The sequence below is a fragment of the Triticum aestivum genome, chromosome 2D, assembly GCF_018294505.1.
Source record: "Triticum aestivum cultivar Chinese Spring chromosome 2D, IWGSC CS RefSeq v2.1, whole genome shotgun sequence".
Taxonomy (NCBI): Eukaryota; Viridiplantae; Streptophyta; class Magnoliopsida; order Poales; family Poaceae; genus Triticum; species Triticum aestivum.
Window position 1 is genome coordinate 655,593,557 of NC_057799.1, and position 16,351 is coordinate 655,609,907.

Consider the following 16,351-nt stretch of genomic DNA (forward strand, 5'->3'; position numbering starts at 1 on the left):
ATCTATTTACTTTTATGTTGAGTCATCACCCTCTTATTAAAAAGCACCGCTGTCATTTGCATTCATTACTATTAATTTATATTGGGTATGACTATGACTGGATCTCTTTTACCATGAATTACAATGTTTAGTCAGTCCTTGATCTTTAAAGGTGCTCTGCATTTATGTTTTGCGGTCTCGGAAAGGGCTAGCGAGATACCATCTTGTTATATCATATCATGATTGTTTTCAGAAAGTGTTGCCATCCGAGATTTATTATTATTGCTCGCTAGTTGATTATGCCATTGATATGAGTAAACATGAGACCTAAGTGTTATTGTGAATATGGTTAGTTATAATCTTTGCTGAAAACTTGAATGCTGGCTTTACATATTTACAACAACAAGACCAAACAGAGTTTGTAAATTTTTTTCTTTACCACTTTCAGTTTATCAACTGAATTGCTTGAGGACAAGCAAAGGTTTAAGCTTGGGGGAGTTGATACGTCTCCGTCGTATCTACTTTTCCAAACACTTTTGCCCTTGTTTTGGACTCTAACTTGCATGATTTGAATGGAACTAACCCGGACTGACGTTGTTTTCAGCAGAATTGCCATGGTGTTATATGTACAGAAACAAAAGTTCTCGGAATGACCTGAAACTCCACAGAACTTATTTTTGGAAAATATTAAAAATATTGGCGAAAGAATCAAGGCCAGGGGGCCCACCACCTGTCCACGAGGGTGGGGGGCGCGCCTGCCCCCCTGGGCGCGCCCCCCTGCCTCGTTGGTCCCCTGGAGCTCCACCGACCTCAACTCCAACTCCATATATTCGTGTTCGGGGAGAAAAAATCAGAGAGAAAGATTCATCGCGTTTTACGATACGGAGCCGCAGCCAAGCCCTAAACTCTATCAGGAGGGCTGATCTAGAGTCCGTTCGGGGCTCCGGAGAGGGGGATCTGTCGCCGTCATCATCATCAACCATCCTCCATCACCAATTTCATGATGCTCACCGCCGTGCGTCAGTAATTCCATCGTAGGCTTGCTGGATGGTGATGGGTTGGATGAGATGTATCATGTAATCGAGTTAGTTTTGTGAGGGTTTGATCCCTAGTATCCACTATGTTCTAAGATTGATGTTGCCATGACTTTGCTATGCTTAATGCTTGTCACTAGGGCCCGAGTGCCATGATTTCAGATCTGAACCTATTATGTTTTCATGAATATATGTGAGTTCTTGATCCTATCTTGCAAGTCTATAGTTACCTACTATGTGTTATGATCCGGCAACCCCGAAGTGACAATAATCGAGACCACTCCCGGTGATGACCATAGTTTGAGGAGTTCATCTATCACTATGTGTTAATGCTTTGGTCCGGCACTCTATTAAAAGGAGGCCTTAATATCCCTTAGTTTTCATTAGGACCCCGCTGCCGCGGGAGGGTAGGACAAAAGATGGCATGCAAGTTCTTTTCCATAAGCACGTCTGACTATATTCGGAATACATGCCTACATTACATTGATGAATTGGAGCTAGTTCTGTGTCACCCTATGTTATGATTGTTACATGATGAACCACATCCGGCATAATTCTCCATCACCGATCCAATGCCTACGAGCTTTTCACATATTGTTCTTCGCTTATTTACTTTTCCGTTGCTACTGTTACAAGCACTACAAAACCCAAAAATATTACTTTTGCTACCGTTACCGTTACTTCCATATTACTTTGCTACTAAATACTTTGCTGCAGATATTAAGTTATCCAGGTGTGGTTGAATTGACAACTCAGCCATGTGCATTACCGAGAGGGCCCAGAGATACCTCTCTGACAATCGGAGTGACAAATCCTAATCTCGATCTATGCCAACTCAACAAGTACCATCGGAGACACCCGTAGAGCACCTTTATAATCACCCAGTTACGTTGTGACGTTTGGTAGCACACAAAGTGTTCCTCCGGTATTCGGGAGTTGTATAATCTCATAGTCATAGGAACATGTATAAGTCATGAAGAAAGCAATAGCAATATACTAAACGATAAAATGCTAAGCTAACGGAATGGGTCAAGTCAATCACATCATTCTCTAATGATGTGATCCCGTTAATCAAATGGCAACTCATGTCCATGGCTAGGAAACTTAACCATCTTTGATTCAACGAGCTAGTCAAGTAGAGGCATACTAGTGACACTTTGTTTGTCTATGTATTCACACATGTACTAAGTTTCCGGTTAATACAATTCTAGCATGAATAATAAAAATTTATCATGATATAAGGAAATATAAATAACAACTTTATTATTGCCTCTAGGGCATATTTCCTTCAGGTACCAGCATGCATGCCAATGAATGTCACATGGTCTGTCTAATCTCTAATGCTTGGTTCGTCATTCTTTTTCCTAGTTCATGATTTCTTTTCAATTATGCAATTAAGAATGTAAGTATGTTTATTATGCCATTATAACATGTTAGCATAGGTTATGAAGGACGGTAAAGTGAAGTTTGGTACAGAGTGGACTGTTCTGAATGGCCTGTCGGAAGTGAGGTGTCCTCATAGCCGAGGAAGATGATGTGCAAACATTGGAGAAGATTATGATTAGAATTCCAGTGATACTATTGATTAGTGTCTAAATAAAAAATTCCATGATTTTCTACTTATAAATTTTAGGCTCCACTATAACATTGCTAGTGATAGATTAGCACAACATATTCTTGTAAGACTAGTGCTAAATATTCTTGCTGGCTTCGAACTATTTGGATAAAATTATGTATGCTTAGTGTGTTTCCGTTCATCCCAAATAATAAGGATGAAGCGTTTTCACTCTTTACAATACCCAGGTGCCAACAACAGGTGGGGTGAGAATCAATGCAATTCTTGATGTGAATCTCCAATTCTTCAAAATGTGATTTTGAAAGCAATTGGTGTTGATGGAGCCAATTTAGGCAACATCACTCCTTAGTACACAGCTCAAGATGTTGGCAGAAGTGTTATTCTTTTCATTGTTTTCGAGCATGTTTAGGCTCTAGTGTTGATGTAGGCAAGCATCACCACTGTTTCTGTTCCTGTGGGTATGTTTCTTGTACTTTGGATGAAGTTTTTGGTGGTGATGACCGGCTGGAAGTATTGTTATATTTCGGATCCATATGTATTCCTGGTTCTGGCAAACAATTGGTGCTTCATTGGTTTCTGTTTGATATATGTTCATATATTCCTTGAATAAACACAAATCCATGGGTGTTAATTAACTTTCACTTTTGTGTACACGTATAGTACATGACAAGCAATTAGTAGATGACATTTATGTCGACAAGCTGATAATTCATGATGTGCTAGTTGATATTATCTGCACCCAACACATGACATCATGAAAAATACTGTGATCCCAAAGACACAAGGTTTGACTTATTCATCTCACTTGGTAAACGTGCAAATAGATAAAATTAGTGTTAATCCTTGGATATGACCTTAATAATTTGTTTTATTCATTTATAAGCACTCTAGCCCGTAGTAACGCATGGGCGTACTAGTCTTCCTAGTTTTAAACTATTAGGAACATAAAATTTGTACATAGTGGTTTTATGTTTAACACAGATGCATATATCTTTGCCTGGCCATGCATTCAAACTGAATTTCCTTTAATTTCGTGTGCATATATTGGGGTATTCTCACCTGAGACTTAATCATAACAATCCATCCACTTGCTATCCTTCCAACATTAAAGTGGCTATCCCCAATCGCCATTTATCCTCTCAACCAAACAACAAAAGTTAGCTATCCCTAAGTAGGTGGACAAGGATACCCTCAGCAGATCCAACATCGTCATTAAACCAAACACCCCCTATATCAATAACCACAACCAGCTTTATTCTTTTCTATTTGATTTGCTATTGTGGTGAGTGAGGAAGCAAATAGTCAAAAGCATCATCTATGGAGAAAGTAGAGCAGTAGATGCAAAAATAGACCTCAATCAAGAAAAAAGAATGACCCACTTAGACCTCGTTAGCTAATAGCCAAGAGAAACATGTATATTACCTCCTCAACAAGCTTGTGGACGCGTTCCTGCTTTTGTCGTGGACTTGTCCACTTCCAACTACATACATGGAAGGAAAGATTTTCAAGCAATCAACCATGATAGTCATTGGTAAATTCAATCATAAGAACAAAAAGTTTCATCCTTGTATGGCCAAGCGATACATCGCCCTTGAGCTAGCCAAAATGCAGTAAGAATGTCATCATCTATAAGAATAAAAGCATATCACATGATATGTCCACATATTGGATTTCGCGAAACACAAACAAAGATGCTACTACTTTTGGGCATCAACTAAACAACTTAGCCAGGTGGACTAAACAAGTGGGCTGACGACATAAAATAATTAGCATTCTTTCATCTCAAATTAAAATGAACTCTAATAAACTAAACAACTTAGTTAGGTGTCAACGAATCTAATTAAAGTATGCACTTGTTAATCACCCCCCGCTAGATGTACTATAGAGAAATTCCAATATCACAAGTTCTACTACTGACCCATATATGCTTTAAGGGACTTCAGTTTTAGAATAAACTCAAATATTAATATTGTGGTGTTTTGTCAAACTCTGGCAACTTCAAATTTGAATAATCACCATTTTAATACCAAGTTTTTTTCTGTTTTTCTTTGTTTCACTACCGGATTTCTTCATTTTTTTTCTTTTTCCCCTTCTTTTTGTGTTATTTTTTTTTCAACACATGTCTACTTATTTCCAATACACAATGCATATTTTTAGTATACATGTTGAACATTTTATTATACACATTGCACATTTTTCAAATGCACAATGTACATTTTTTCAAATACTTGATATTTTCACATACCCGTTGAACATTTTTTGAAACTACACATACATTTTTTTACATTGTATACACATTTTTATTTAAATGACATTAATATTTTTTTCGAACGCATGCATATTTCTTTCAAATGTCAGATAAACTATTTTCAATGGTACTCCCTCCGTCCCATAATATAAGAGCGTTTTTGACACTGCACTAGTGTAAAAAACGCTCTTATATTATGGGACGGAGGGAGTACTTAACATTTCTTTATACTACTCGTATATTTGTTTTGCATTGTATAAACGTTAAAAATGGAATATCACATAAGTTTTCTTGAAACAAGGGAACATTTGTTTGAAATGACATGTAGAATTGTTTTGAATGGTATGCTTTTTTTTAATCATGTGTACATTTTTCTTCATTTTATAAGCATATTTAAAAAACTATTACGTACACCCTCCTATCCGAATTACATGATGCAGCCTCTATACAATGTAATTGTATACCTCTATACAATGTAATTTTTATAGTGTAGCGGCTGCGTTGTTTAATTTGGATCAGAGGGAGTACATTTTGACAAGATGTGAACATTTTTTAAATCTCACAAACATTTTTTGTGAATGCTATCAACAGTTTTTAAAAATTACACTAACAAATTTAATAGACCACGTAATTGTTTATCAATTTTGTTGTTTTTGAAAAATATATGTATTTTGAATATTTTCAAAAGTATGAAAAAACGACAAAGAATAAAAAAAGGCAAAAAAAAAGAATTAACCTGCATGAAGCTACTTGGGCAGTCCCATTAGTAGCATTGCCGCCACATGTGGTAATCGTCTATGTGGTTGCATAATTCCTATTTGGGGCTTCCAGCGCTGTTTATAGTGCTACTGTTACAACGCACATACTCTCCCTCCCTTTGTTTGATATAGTGGGCCAACGCATGTAAGGCCCGAGCGGGACACTCCCCTTCCCCAGTTTTAGGAAGCTTTTAGATGCGTCCGAACTTTTTCAAATGCATGCATTTTTTCAACTGTTTGAACCTTTATCCAAATTCATGAACATATATCAAAGCCCGTGTAGTTTTCTAAAATTTGTGTTTTTTATTCAAAATACATGTTTTCTTTCAAAAAATTAAACTTTTTCCATATTTGTGAACTTTTTTTTTGTAATCTAGGATTTGTTTTTCCGAATCCACTTTTATTTGATTTTCATTTTTTATGAATTTCCCAATTCATTTTATTATTAAGACTGTGGAAACTTTTTGCTTTCGGTCATGGCCACTTCCAGTGTTATTCCTATTTTCTTTTGAAAATAAAAATATAAAGCATGTCAAATTTTTGAATGGGCCAACACTATTATTTTTGGGCCAATACTTTCTTAATTAATATGCAAACTTGTTTATTTTCAGTTTTTTCCAGGCGAACACTGATTTTTACACTGGTGGTGAGTGGGTTGTAGTTCGCCACTTTTTTGGGCCTGGAGCCACACTCGCAAAAGTCGTTGGGGAATTGGTTCTTTTGATCGAGCCAACTCCAGCGATATCTCTCGAAGCAACCCCCAGCTAATGTCCCCCAACTAACGGGGTCCTAGTATTAATGTCTTGGTATATACCAAAAACAAAGATGCATTTAATAACCAGCTGTCGACAACCTATATTTTGGCATGTATATTCCAATAACTCTTATGATAGTATTAATGTCTTGTATATAAAGAACAAGAAGACATTTAGTAACCAGTTGTTGACATAATATATTTGGGTATATTCCAATAACTCTTATAATAGTATTAATTGACATGAGTTGACTATGCATATAGATACAAAGGATGACAACACTAACATTGGATTCTCCATTATTTTCTTCCTGAAATGAAGATGCTCCGAGATGTGATAGTGCCTCTATATAATACCACAATAAGGACTCAAATAGAACAAGCAATATCAACCTCAAGGAATATCTTGCAAGGGAGGAAAAAAAATAGGTACCCACACTTCTGATGGCACTTACCAAGAACAACACAAATGCCTTGTGTTTGGTAATTCTTATGATGTCTACCACTTTGTTGCCATGCGAGGCAACGGGGAGAAACAAAGGTACCCTCATTTGTTTAGACCAGTCAAATTTTGTATTAATATACACAGACTATAGGTTTTGAGACATTCTTGAGTAACATGTGTAATTTATACTACATTACTAATCCGAAATGGGACTTCTTTGGGCGTAGGTACAATTGCATTGATTGATGTGTGCAAACCTGACCGGTTATGCGAGAACCCGATAGGATACAATGTTACCTTGTGTAAGGTTTCATGTGAATGGTCTGGCTACAGTTTCGACAACAGCTATTGTGAAGAGGGTAAATGCTGCTGCGCATCCTAAGGAATTAAACGAGGTGCCAAAACGCCATGCTTGGAAGATATGGTGAATATCAATAAACAATAAAAGTTAGTTTTGGCACGACTGTGCAACTTCATGATTTCATCAATATGAATGCTATATCCAAGTTATTTTGATATCAAAACCATGTTTCAAAGTCGTCAAGAGACGAGGGATGACTAATTACTGTGTCACACTCTCCTTTTGTACTTGCAGTCCCTCTTACCAAAATCGCTTTTCTCCCTCTGAAGATCCAGGACCCTTTGCCAAGTGCGGCGACACCGAGGATGAATTAGCAAAACCGTTTTTAATAACAAAATAACACAAATTAGCAAAACAATTTTCATATCGAAAATAACTTGAATTAGCAAATTATTTCATATCGAAATAATTTGAATAGTGTCTTCAATGATCTTCAAGAACATGCGGGCGAGGAGCTCTCTTCCAATACCATAATCGCTAAAGTACCGATCTAAAAAAAATCGCTAAATTACTTTATTCGCTAGCACCGCAGGATTGGAATCGTTTGAGTTCATTAATTTGCCCCACCGCGGTGACGAAGGCGGCTCGGCCACGGCTGGCCGCTGGACCACATGTGACCCGTCGCGAACGCGTGCGTACTTAGCTGGTGTATGAAGAATGAAGTTCACGTGGAATTAATCCCGTGGCCTATGCGTTTTCGGCCGTCAAATTTCGTGATCTAGCCGTTTATTAGTGAATAAGACATGCACTATTGTAAGTTCTTCCTCCGTTTCAAAATAAGTAACTCAACTTTGTATTAGCTTTAGTATAAAGTTATTTTTTTTGAAGATCAACTTTAGTATAAAGTTAGAACAAAATTGAGTCACTTATTTTGAAACAGAGGAAGGATGTGTTTAATAAGGTTAAAACAATGTAATTACTCATGTTTTTTTTAACTAATCACAAGGACCATAGCACTATAAGGAACTGAGATTTCACGATGCACTTGCACATGCGATCCATTACTACTAACTAGTAGAATACCCGTGCATTGCTACGGGCTACAATGCGTATAAATGAATCAAACAAATGATTAAGTTCGTCTTCAAGGTCGAAGCTCATTTCTTCCTCGTACATCCGAGCGTTTTCGAACATCAAACGGTCGCCCAATAAGCTTCCAAAAATTCAACACTAATGTTATCAAATACTCCTCCTCCTCTATCTTTTCCTTAGCAGTAACACTAATGTTTTCCTTAGCAGCAACAACAAAAATTCATCCCTACTGATCCAGGAGTACATCAGCACTCAAAGCAACACGGATCCTCCTCCTCTTTTCCTTAGCAATAATAACACAAGCACTTAAAAAGCAAGCAATCACCTCATCCATGGGAGAAAAGGAGAACGTCCTCTTTTTTCGACAAAGGGTGAATTTTATTATCTCAATATGAAGCATCAAGCCGATACAAACATAATGAGCACACACCCGGCCTCTGCATAGCTACGATGCACACAATCAACACCAACACACACACACACACACAAAACCTAGCAAATAGCAAAGTCATATAAGACCATTGCTATGCCCGAGCAAGGAAAAAACCCCGAAGAGATCAAATTCGCGAGCGACAAACTACAACCATGACCATATTCACACCAACCATCTCATAACACCACAAGGACATCGACATTCTTCAACAACAACACCTTCAAGAAGGGAGTGATGCTCAAGCGCCGCCATCACCGGATCCAACCGCCATATGTCAGTCTATGCTTTCACCTTGAAGAACCAGTTCGAGCATTTCCGAGCAATGCCTTCAAAAACTAATGATGCATAAACATCACCATTGCCAAGTATAACCAACTCGGGTCAGAACTAGGTTTTCACCTCGAAGCTCGTCGAAGTCAATCATGTATTGTTGCCACCACTTTTCCACAATCCCAGCACCTACATGCAATTGGGTTAAGAAACCATCCGCCGCTGTTGCACAACCATACCCTCTGCGTCAAGTCGTCGTCCGTAGATTGCCTATCACCGCTGAAGGCAACCATCGGATCTATTAAGATGATCCCTCACAAAGACCTTTCGATGGCCACCAAAATCAGCAGTGATGTCGCTGCCGTAGGTCGGAGTGGCTAGCTGTTGCCGTCCCAGCTGCCGGATATGAGGAAGCCGAATCCGCAAAAAAAACCGGTCCAGCCGGCATCCGCGAGGACGCGACTACCCCAACACAACCATGGAGCGATCAAGCTCTACTACACTGTTGTATACCGGCGGCGGCCGAGGCCCCCGATCATCACTGTCATGCCAGTCCAGATCTAAACCTCGATGGCGGCAGGGACCATGTCCGCGCGGGTGGACGTTGAGGCCGGAATCCGCCAAGGCCGGGGAAGAGTCGCGGGAGGACGCCCAGCCAGGACGGCGGCAACGGCCCGAGCCGTGCATGAGCGGCAAGATCCAATCGAGCTAAGACTTTGGAGGAGGAGGCACATGTGTTGGAGAGCTCCCGCCGCCACCGACCACCGCGAGGGGCTTTGACCCGGTGGCCCCGGCCAGCGGCGGCGAGCGGGAGAGGAGGCGGAGGAAGCCTAGTATGGCGGCGGCGGTTGTGCCGCATGAGTCGCCCGCTGGACGACGCGGGGGCCTTTCTTTGGAAGTTACGGCATTGTCTCCAAAATAGTTTCTCGGAGAACGTCCTTGTTGGCGACAAACCCTAAACCCTAGCCTGCCTCTCTCTCTGCACCTCGCTTGCTCTCTTGCTCTCTGCGCTCGAACGACAGAAACAGGAGGAAGAACACGGTTGACACGGTGGTTTTTCCGGCGCACGTACGCCTTTCTTTTTTTGAGGTGAGGGGGTTTTATACCCGCGAGCACTGACATGCCAGGCCTCGCCTACACGCACTCGCTCCCCCCGCTTCCCACGCCCCGCGCGCTCTGGCTCGCGCCCGCTCATCGTGCACGTACACGATCGCTGCGGCCTCCCCGCGTGCCCGACGCGGTCGCCTCCCCTGGTTCCCTGCTAACAACCCACGTGGCCCCGCGCACACTCGCGCTAGCTCACGCACACACACACACACACACACACGCCTATGCTCGGGCATGCTCACACGCACCCGAGCCCTCCCACGGACCAAGCCCGACGCGGCCACCGCACGCACGCACGCGCACACCGCGCCCCGGGCTCGCCGCGGCTTATTGCCCAACACTCTCCCCCTAAGCCGTGGCCTAGAGGAGACCGTCTTCCTCGACTCCGGCATCCGCCAGCAGCGCCCGCTCCGCCGCCGGCGCCTTCCGCAACTCCGGGCAATCGCGCTTGAAGTGGTCGCGCTCGCCGCACTTGTAGCAGCGGCCGCGCCTGTTGCCGCCATCCTGCGTCGCCATGCTGCGTGCATCGTCGTCGTCGTCCCGAGCTCCCCCTTGACGCCATTCCCGCGCTCGCCACTGCGCCGCCGTGTACAGAAGCTGCCCGTCCGCCCGCTCGCCGCTGCTCTGCCCGCGGCACCACATCCGCTCATCGAATGCGCGCAGCCGCCCGAGTTTCTCGTCGTACGTCAGCTCCTCGAGGACGCTGAACTGCTCGATGCCGGCGACGACAGGGAACAGCCGGTCCGGCACCGTGTCCAGGAGCTTCTTCACCAGCTCCGTGTCGCCCAACGTCTCGCCCAGGCCCGCGAACCGCGCCACCATGCCCGCAAGCCTTCCGGCGTACGCGTCTAGGGACTCGCCGTCCTCCATCTTTGGCCGATCCAGCTCGCCGCGCAGCGTCGCCCTACTCGCCGCGCGCACCCGCTTGGCGCCGACAAAACACACCTTCAGAGAGTCCCATACCTCTCTGGCGGTGGGCTTCATCGCCACCAAGAGCAGCACGTCCTCCGGCAGCCCTGACAAGATCAGCGCCCTCGCCGTCTTGCACTTCTTCCCGTTGACCGCCGCGTCGTTTGCCGGCGCCACCGCCTCCCACAGCGTGTGGGCATCAAGGATCGCCTGCGCCTTGATCGCCCACACGGTGTAGTTCTCCGGCGAGAACATTGGCATGTTCATGGACACCGATCGGCTCGCGCCGCCGCCGCCGTGTTGAACCAGCGCCATGAACTCTGGCGAGCTGCTCAACCTGAAGCTCTGATGCCAATTGTTGGCGACAAACCCTAAACCCTAGCCTGCCTCTCTCTCTCTCTGCACCTCGCTTGCTCTCTGCGCTCGAACGACAGAAACAGGAGGAAGAACACGGTGGACACGGTGGTTTTTCCCACGCACGTACGCCTTTCTTTTTCCCTCGAGCACGAACTCGATGTGTCAACGAGCTACACATAGGTGACGGGGTTTTATACCCGCGAGCACTGACATGCCAGGCCTCGCCCACACGCACTCGTTCCCCCCACTTCCCACGTCCCGCGTGCTCCGGCTCGCGCCCGATCATCGTGCACGTACACGATCGCCGCGGCCTCCCCGTGCGCCCGACGCGGTCGCTTCCCCTGGTTCCTCGCTAACAACCCGCGTGGCCCCGCGCACACTCGCGCTAGCTCACGCACACACACATCCACGCCTACGCTCCGGCACGCTCGCACGCACCCGAGCCCTCTCACGGGCCGAGCCCGACGCGGCCACCGCACGCACGCACTCGCACACCGCGCCCCGGGCTCGCCGCGGCTTATTGCCCAACAGTCCTCTGAAGCTCCAGTATTTACAAAGTTCAGTAAATTGCATCAAATCCACATGAGGAGGAAGAAGGCACCGTGTTTCTCTGGATGCTTTGGACGAGGAAGATAGCAGTAGGAGGAGGGCTGGCAGCCAAAGGGCCCTGCTCATCGATGTCGAACCGCTCGTTGGAGACGAGGACCGCGTCGAACCCCACCGCTGGGATCCGCTCCATGGTCGACGTCGTCCTCCGGTATTGGGCACACGCAGGCAACCCACGGAGGAGGGGAGGCGACAGTGACAGGTTAAGGAGGAAGACGGAGATGGCGTGAGGAGGAGGCCGTCGCAGCCTCGCTTGGGAGGCACTATGTCGATATGAGGTGGAGAGCCGGATCAGGTGGCTCGCAAAGGAGGGTCATCGGCGTCCCACACGTAGCGGCCATCAACGACCCATGCGATGACGACTCGATCTGCATGAATCCGGCTCCGGCGAGCTCCATCTCGCTCGTCGGGCAAGCGGGCAAGCCGGGGTGGTTCTCATCGCCTCGGCGTCGACGCGTGCGACTTCTTTCGTTCTGAAAATATCGGGCTAGTGATAAAAAAAAATCTGTTTTTTGTGTTTTGAAACAAATTGCATTACTGAGAGGGATCGATTGATTTGGATACCCAGGCGGCTGCTGCATATAAACATCCTCAGACAGATAACCATGAAGGAATGCATTGCTAACATCAATCTGCCGAAGACTCCATCCTCAAGACACTGCAAGAGAAAGAACCAGATGAACTGTAGCCGGCTTGACAACCGGACTGAACGTGTCTCCATAGTCCATGCCAAGCTGCTGTGTGAAACCACGAGCGACAAGTCGTGCCTTATACTTACCAACAGAACCATTTGAACGATGCTTGGTCTTTAATATCCACTTACTCCCCACAATGTTAACCCCTAGCAGACGAGGCACAAGAACCCATGTCTTTGTGTGACGAAGGGCTGCGAGCTCATCAATCATCGCTGCACGCCAGGCAGTCTCACGGAGAGCATCGTGATGAGAGACATGCACCGCAAGAAACGCGCGCCGGCGAGGATCATAACGCACGGTCAGATCAGTAGGCACGAGCTCACGCCTGGTATTATCTCGGGTGCGCGTGACCATCGTGTGGCCAGGAGTAGCTGGACGCGTCGCGGTCGAGGAGGAAGAGGTTCCCTCGACAGAAGGCTACGCGAGCTGATCCGCCGGCGTCAACCGAGCATCGACATCCGCCTGCACCTGAACTGCGCCAGGTGAACATATCGAGGATGGGCCGGGCGAGGCGTCCGCAGAGGCGCAAGGCGATGGGACCGACGATGGGCCGGGCGAGCGTAGCACATGCGACGTGCATGCGCCATGCACGTCGCTCACCGGAGAAGGACAGCCGTCTGTCGCGTGTGGTCGAGGAGCATCACACGCGACTGGAGGTTCCTGCACGAGAGGAAAGCTGCCTAAAACAACCGAGTGAGTAGACAAATAGGACAGGTCATATTGACGCATATTGTCACCCGTAGCCGGTTCATTGGAAAGGAATGAAAGCACATCAGCCAATGAGGAGACATCTATGGTGACACCAGGGGTGGAGTAGGGAAAGAAAGACTCGTCGAAAACGACATAACGAGAGATGTATATACGTCCCGTGGAGCGATCCAAGCACTTGTATCCCTTATGCATCTGGCTATACCCTAAGAACATGCACATGATGGAACAGAAAGCAAGCTTATGTGCGTTATATTTGCGCAAACCGGGCCAGCATGCACAGCCAAACGTGCGGAGGAAGGTGTAATCGGGTTTCACCTTGAGAAGACGATACATGGGTGTATCTTGTTGTAGAACAGGTGTGGGCATGCGATTAATGAGGTAACACGCAGCAAGAAACGCTTCATGCCAAAAACGCAATGGGAGAGAAGAATGGGCCAGCAAAGCAAGACCTGTTTCTATGAGATGACGGTGTTTGCGTTCAGCAACCCCATTTTGCTGAGATGTATGTGGGCAGGACACACGGTGAGATATCCCAGTGCGCTGAAAATAACAGTGCAATTTATGGTACTCGCTACCACAATCCGACTGAACGGCTATGATTTTAGTGTGAAGAAGACGCTCAACATGAGCCTGAAAAGCGTAAAACACTTGCTCAACATTAGACTTGTGCTTGAGGAGATATATCCAACAAAAACGAGAGTAATCATCAACAAAGCTGACATAATACTTATAACCTCTAGAAGAGGCAATAGCAGGCCCCCAAACATCAGAATAGATTAACTCAAGAGGCATAGTAGAAACACGATGAGATAAATTATATGGCAATTGTCGACTCTTAGCACGCTGACAAGCATCACACACTGAAGTCTGACTCTCAGAAGAACACACTAAATCATTACTGCTAATAATGTTTTGAACTACATTATTTGAGGGATGAGCGAGACGCTGGTGCCACTGGGACGGGGTGATCTTGATGCTAAGAGACTCTTGGCGAGTGGAGGAGGACGATGCACGACTAAGCGGGATGGGGTAGAGGCCGCCATGACTTCTACCATGAAGAAGGATTTTCTTCGTGGCCTTGTCCTTAACAATGAAAAAGAAACGATGAAATTCCACAAAAAACATCATTATTGGTGGCAAGACGATAAACAGAAAGAAGGTGTTGATTAATGTGTGGAAGATGAAGAATATTTCTTAAACGAAGAGATGAACCGGCTAAAGTGGATTGACCAATATGCGAAATAGACAAATCTGCACCATTGGCCACTTGCACTTGATCCTTCCCTCCATAGCGCTCGTGGAAGTGGAGACGTTCGAGATCACTCGTCAGGTGGTCCCTTGCTCTAGAGTCCGTGATCCAGTGCGGCGGCTCATGCGCGGAGGAGGAGGTGAACGCGGAGTTGGCGGCGCGGTTGTCATGATCATAGCGGCTACGACAATTGTCCGCCTCGTGCCCCCAGTTTTTGCAGATTTGACACTTGGGGCGCCAGTGCCGGTTACGACCATTGCCGCCACCGTTCCCTCCGCCATTGCCGGGACCGTTGCCGTTTCCACTGTTGCGGCGTGGGGCACCACCACTCTGACCTTGGCTATAGCCACTTGGTCCTTGCAGGAGAGGACCGCCAGTAGGGTGACCGCCACTCAGACGTCCAGAGTCATACGCGCGACCTGGGTTGTTGTTGTAGACCGGCCGCGACGCAGCGTTGACAGAGGATTGCCAATCCTCGATATCCGATTGCTGCTGCTGTAGGGCCTCGTAGTGAAGACACTCGAGTAAAACGCATGAAGCGTGATAGGCACGACCCCGAAGTTCATCGAAGCAGCAATGGGGTTGAACACCGAGCCGAGCCCGGTCAGCATGTAGTCGATGATTTCGTCATCGCGAAGAGGAGAGCCAGCGGCGGCCATGGCGTCAGCAAGCGCCTTCACCTTCTTCATGTACTCGCCGGCGGGCTTGTCTCCCTTCCTCAGCGCCTGGATCTGATGCCAGAGATCACGAACGCCAGTGCTATTTTCTGCGGCGAACATGGTGTGCATGGCTGTCCATGCACCAGAAGCCGTCTTGCAGCCGATCAACTGTGCGGAGATCTCCACGTGCATCGAACCGAGGAGATGCACGAGGACCTTCTGATCAGGTCCACCACTGCTCGTACTCCGGATTGGACACGGTCCGAGCAGCGTCGCCGATGCCTGTCGTCACGGTTGGCTGCAGCGCCTTTGCCGAGCCATCAAGAAAGCCGTGGAGGCGTACTCCGGCGAAGTTGGGGAGGGTGAGAGCCCTCCACAGCATGAAGTTGCTGCGGTCCAGAGAGACCGTGATGGGCGGAATGACCGGGACGGGTGCAGATGACGAAGGTGGAGCGATGATTGGGGCGGACACAACAAGGGTGAGCGCGGAGGTGGTTGTCATCGTGGCAGCAGCGAGAGAACACTACGGCGGCGGAGGAAGGAGCGGCGGCAGCGGCTAGGGTAAGCGGCGGCGGCGGCTAGGGAAGGCTCCGATACGAAGTTTGAAGGATAGGTTTATGGCTTTTCCGTGGGGCAAAGCCTCTACACGTCTTCCTATATATATAATGATCAGCAAATACAGTTTACATACATACAAATACGTGTACAGAGAACATGACCCGCTAGACATATTTCAACAACTAGTACTAGTTTCCTAATTACCCTATCAACCTAAGACTACCACCACGCAGGCTCCTAGCTGATTAGGACTTGATACATGAGGCAAGATTATTGCCAACAGTTGCTGCCACCGCCGGATGAGGTTGCCTGGCGGATGAGATTGCATGTCGATGTGTGAGTTGCTGTCTTGCTGATATGTTGGTGCATTTGTTTTAGAGTTCCCCCATCTTAATTTTTTTCATCTTGCGCCACTGACCGCTGATGCGTCAAGATGGCAACCGGGCCCCAAAATCCGTGTCCCCATGGCTTTTTACCCTATTAAGGAACGGGGATGGGCGTCTTTCTAACCCCACAGGGCTACTGATGGGTACATTATAAAACCCGGCATGTTTCGCGGGTTCAAACCCGTTTCAGTCCGGGGGTAATCCTCCTTTTCTAAAAAAATCGT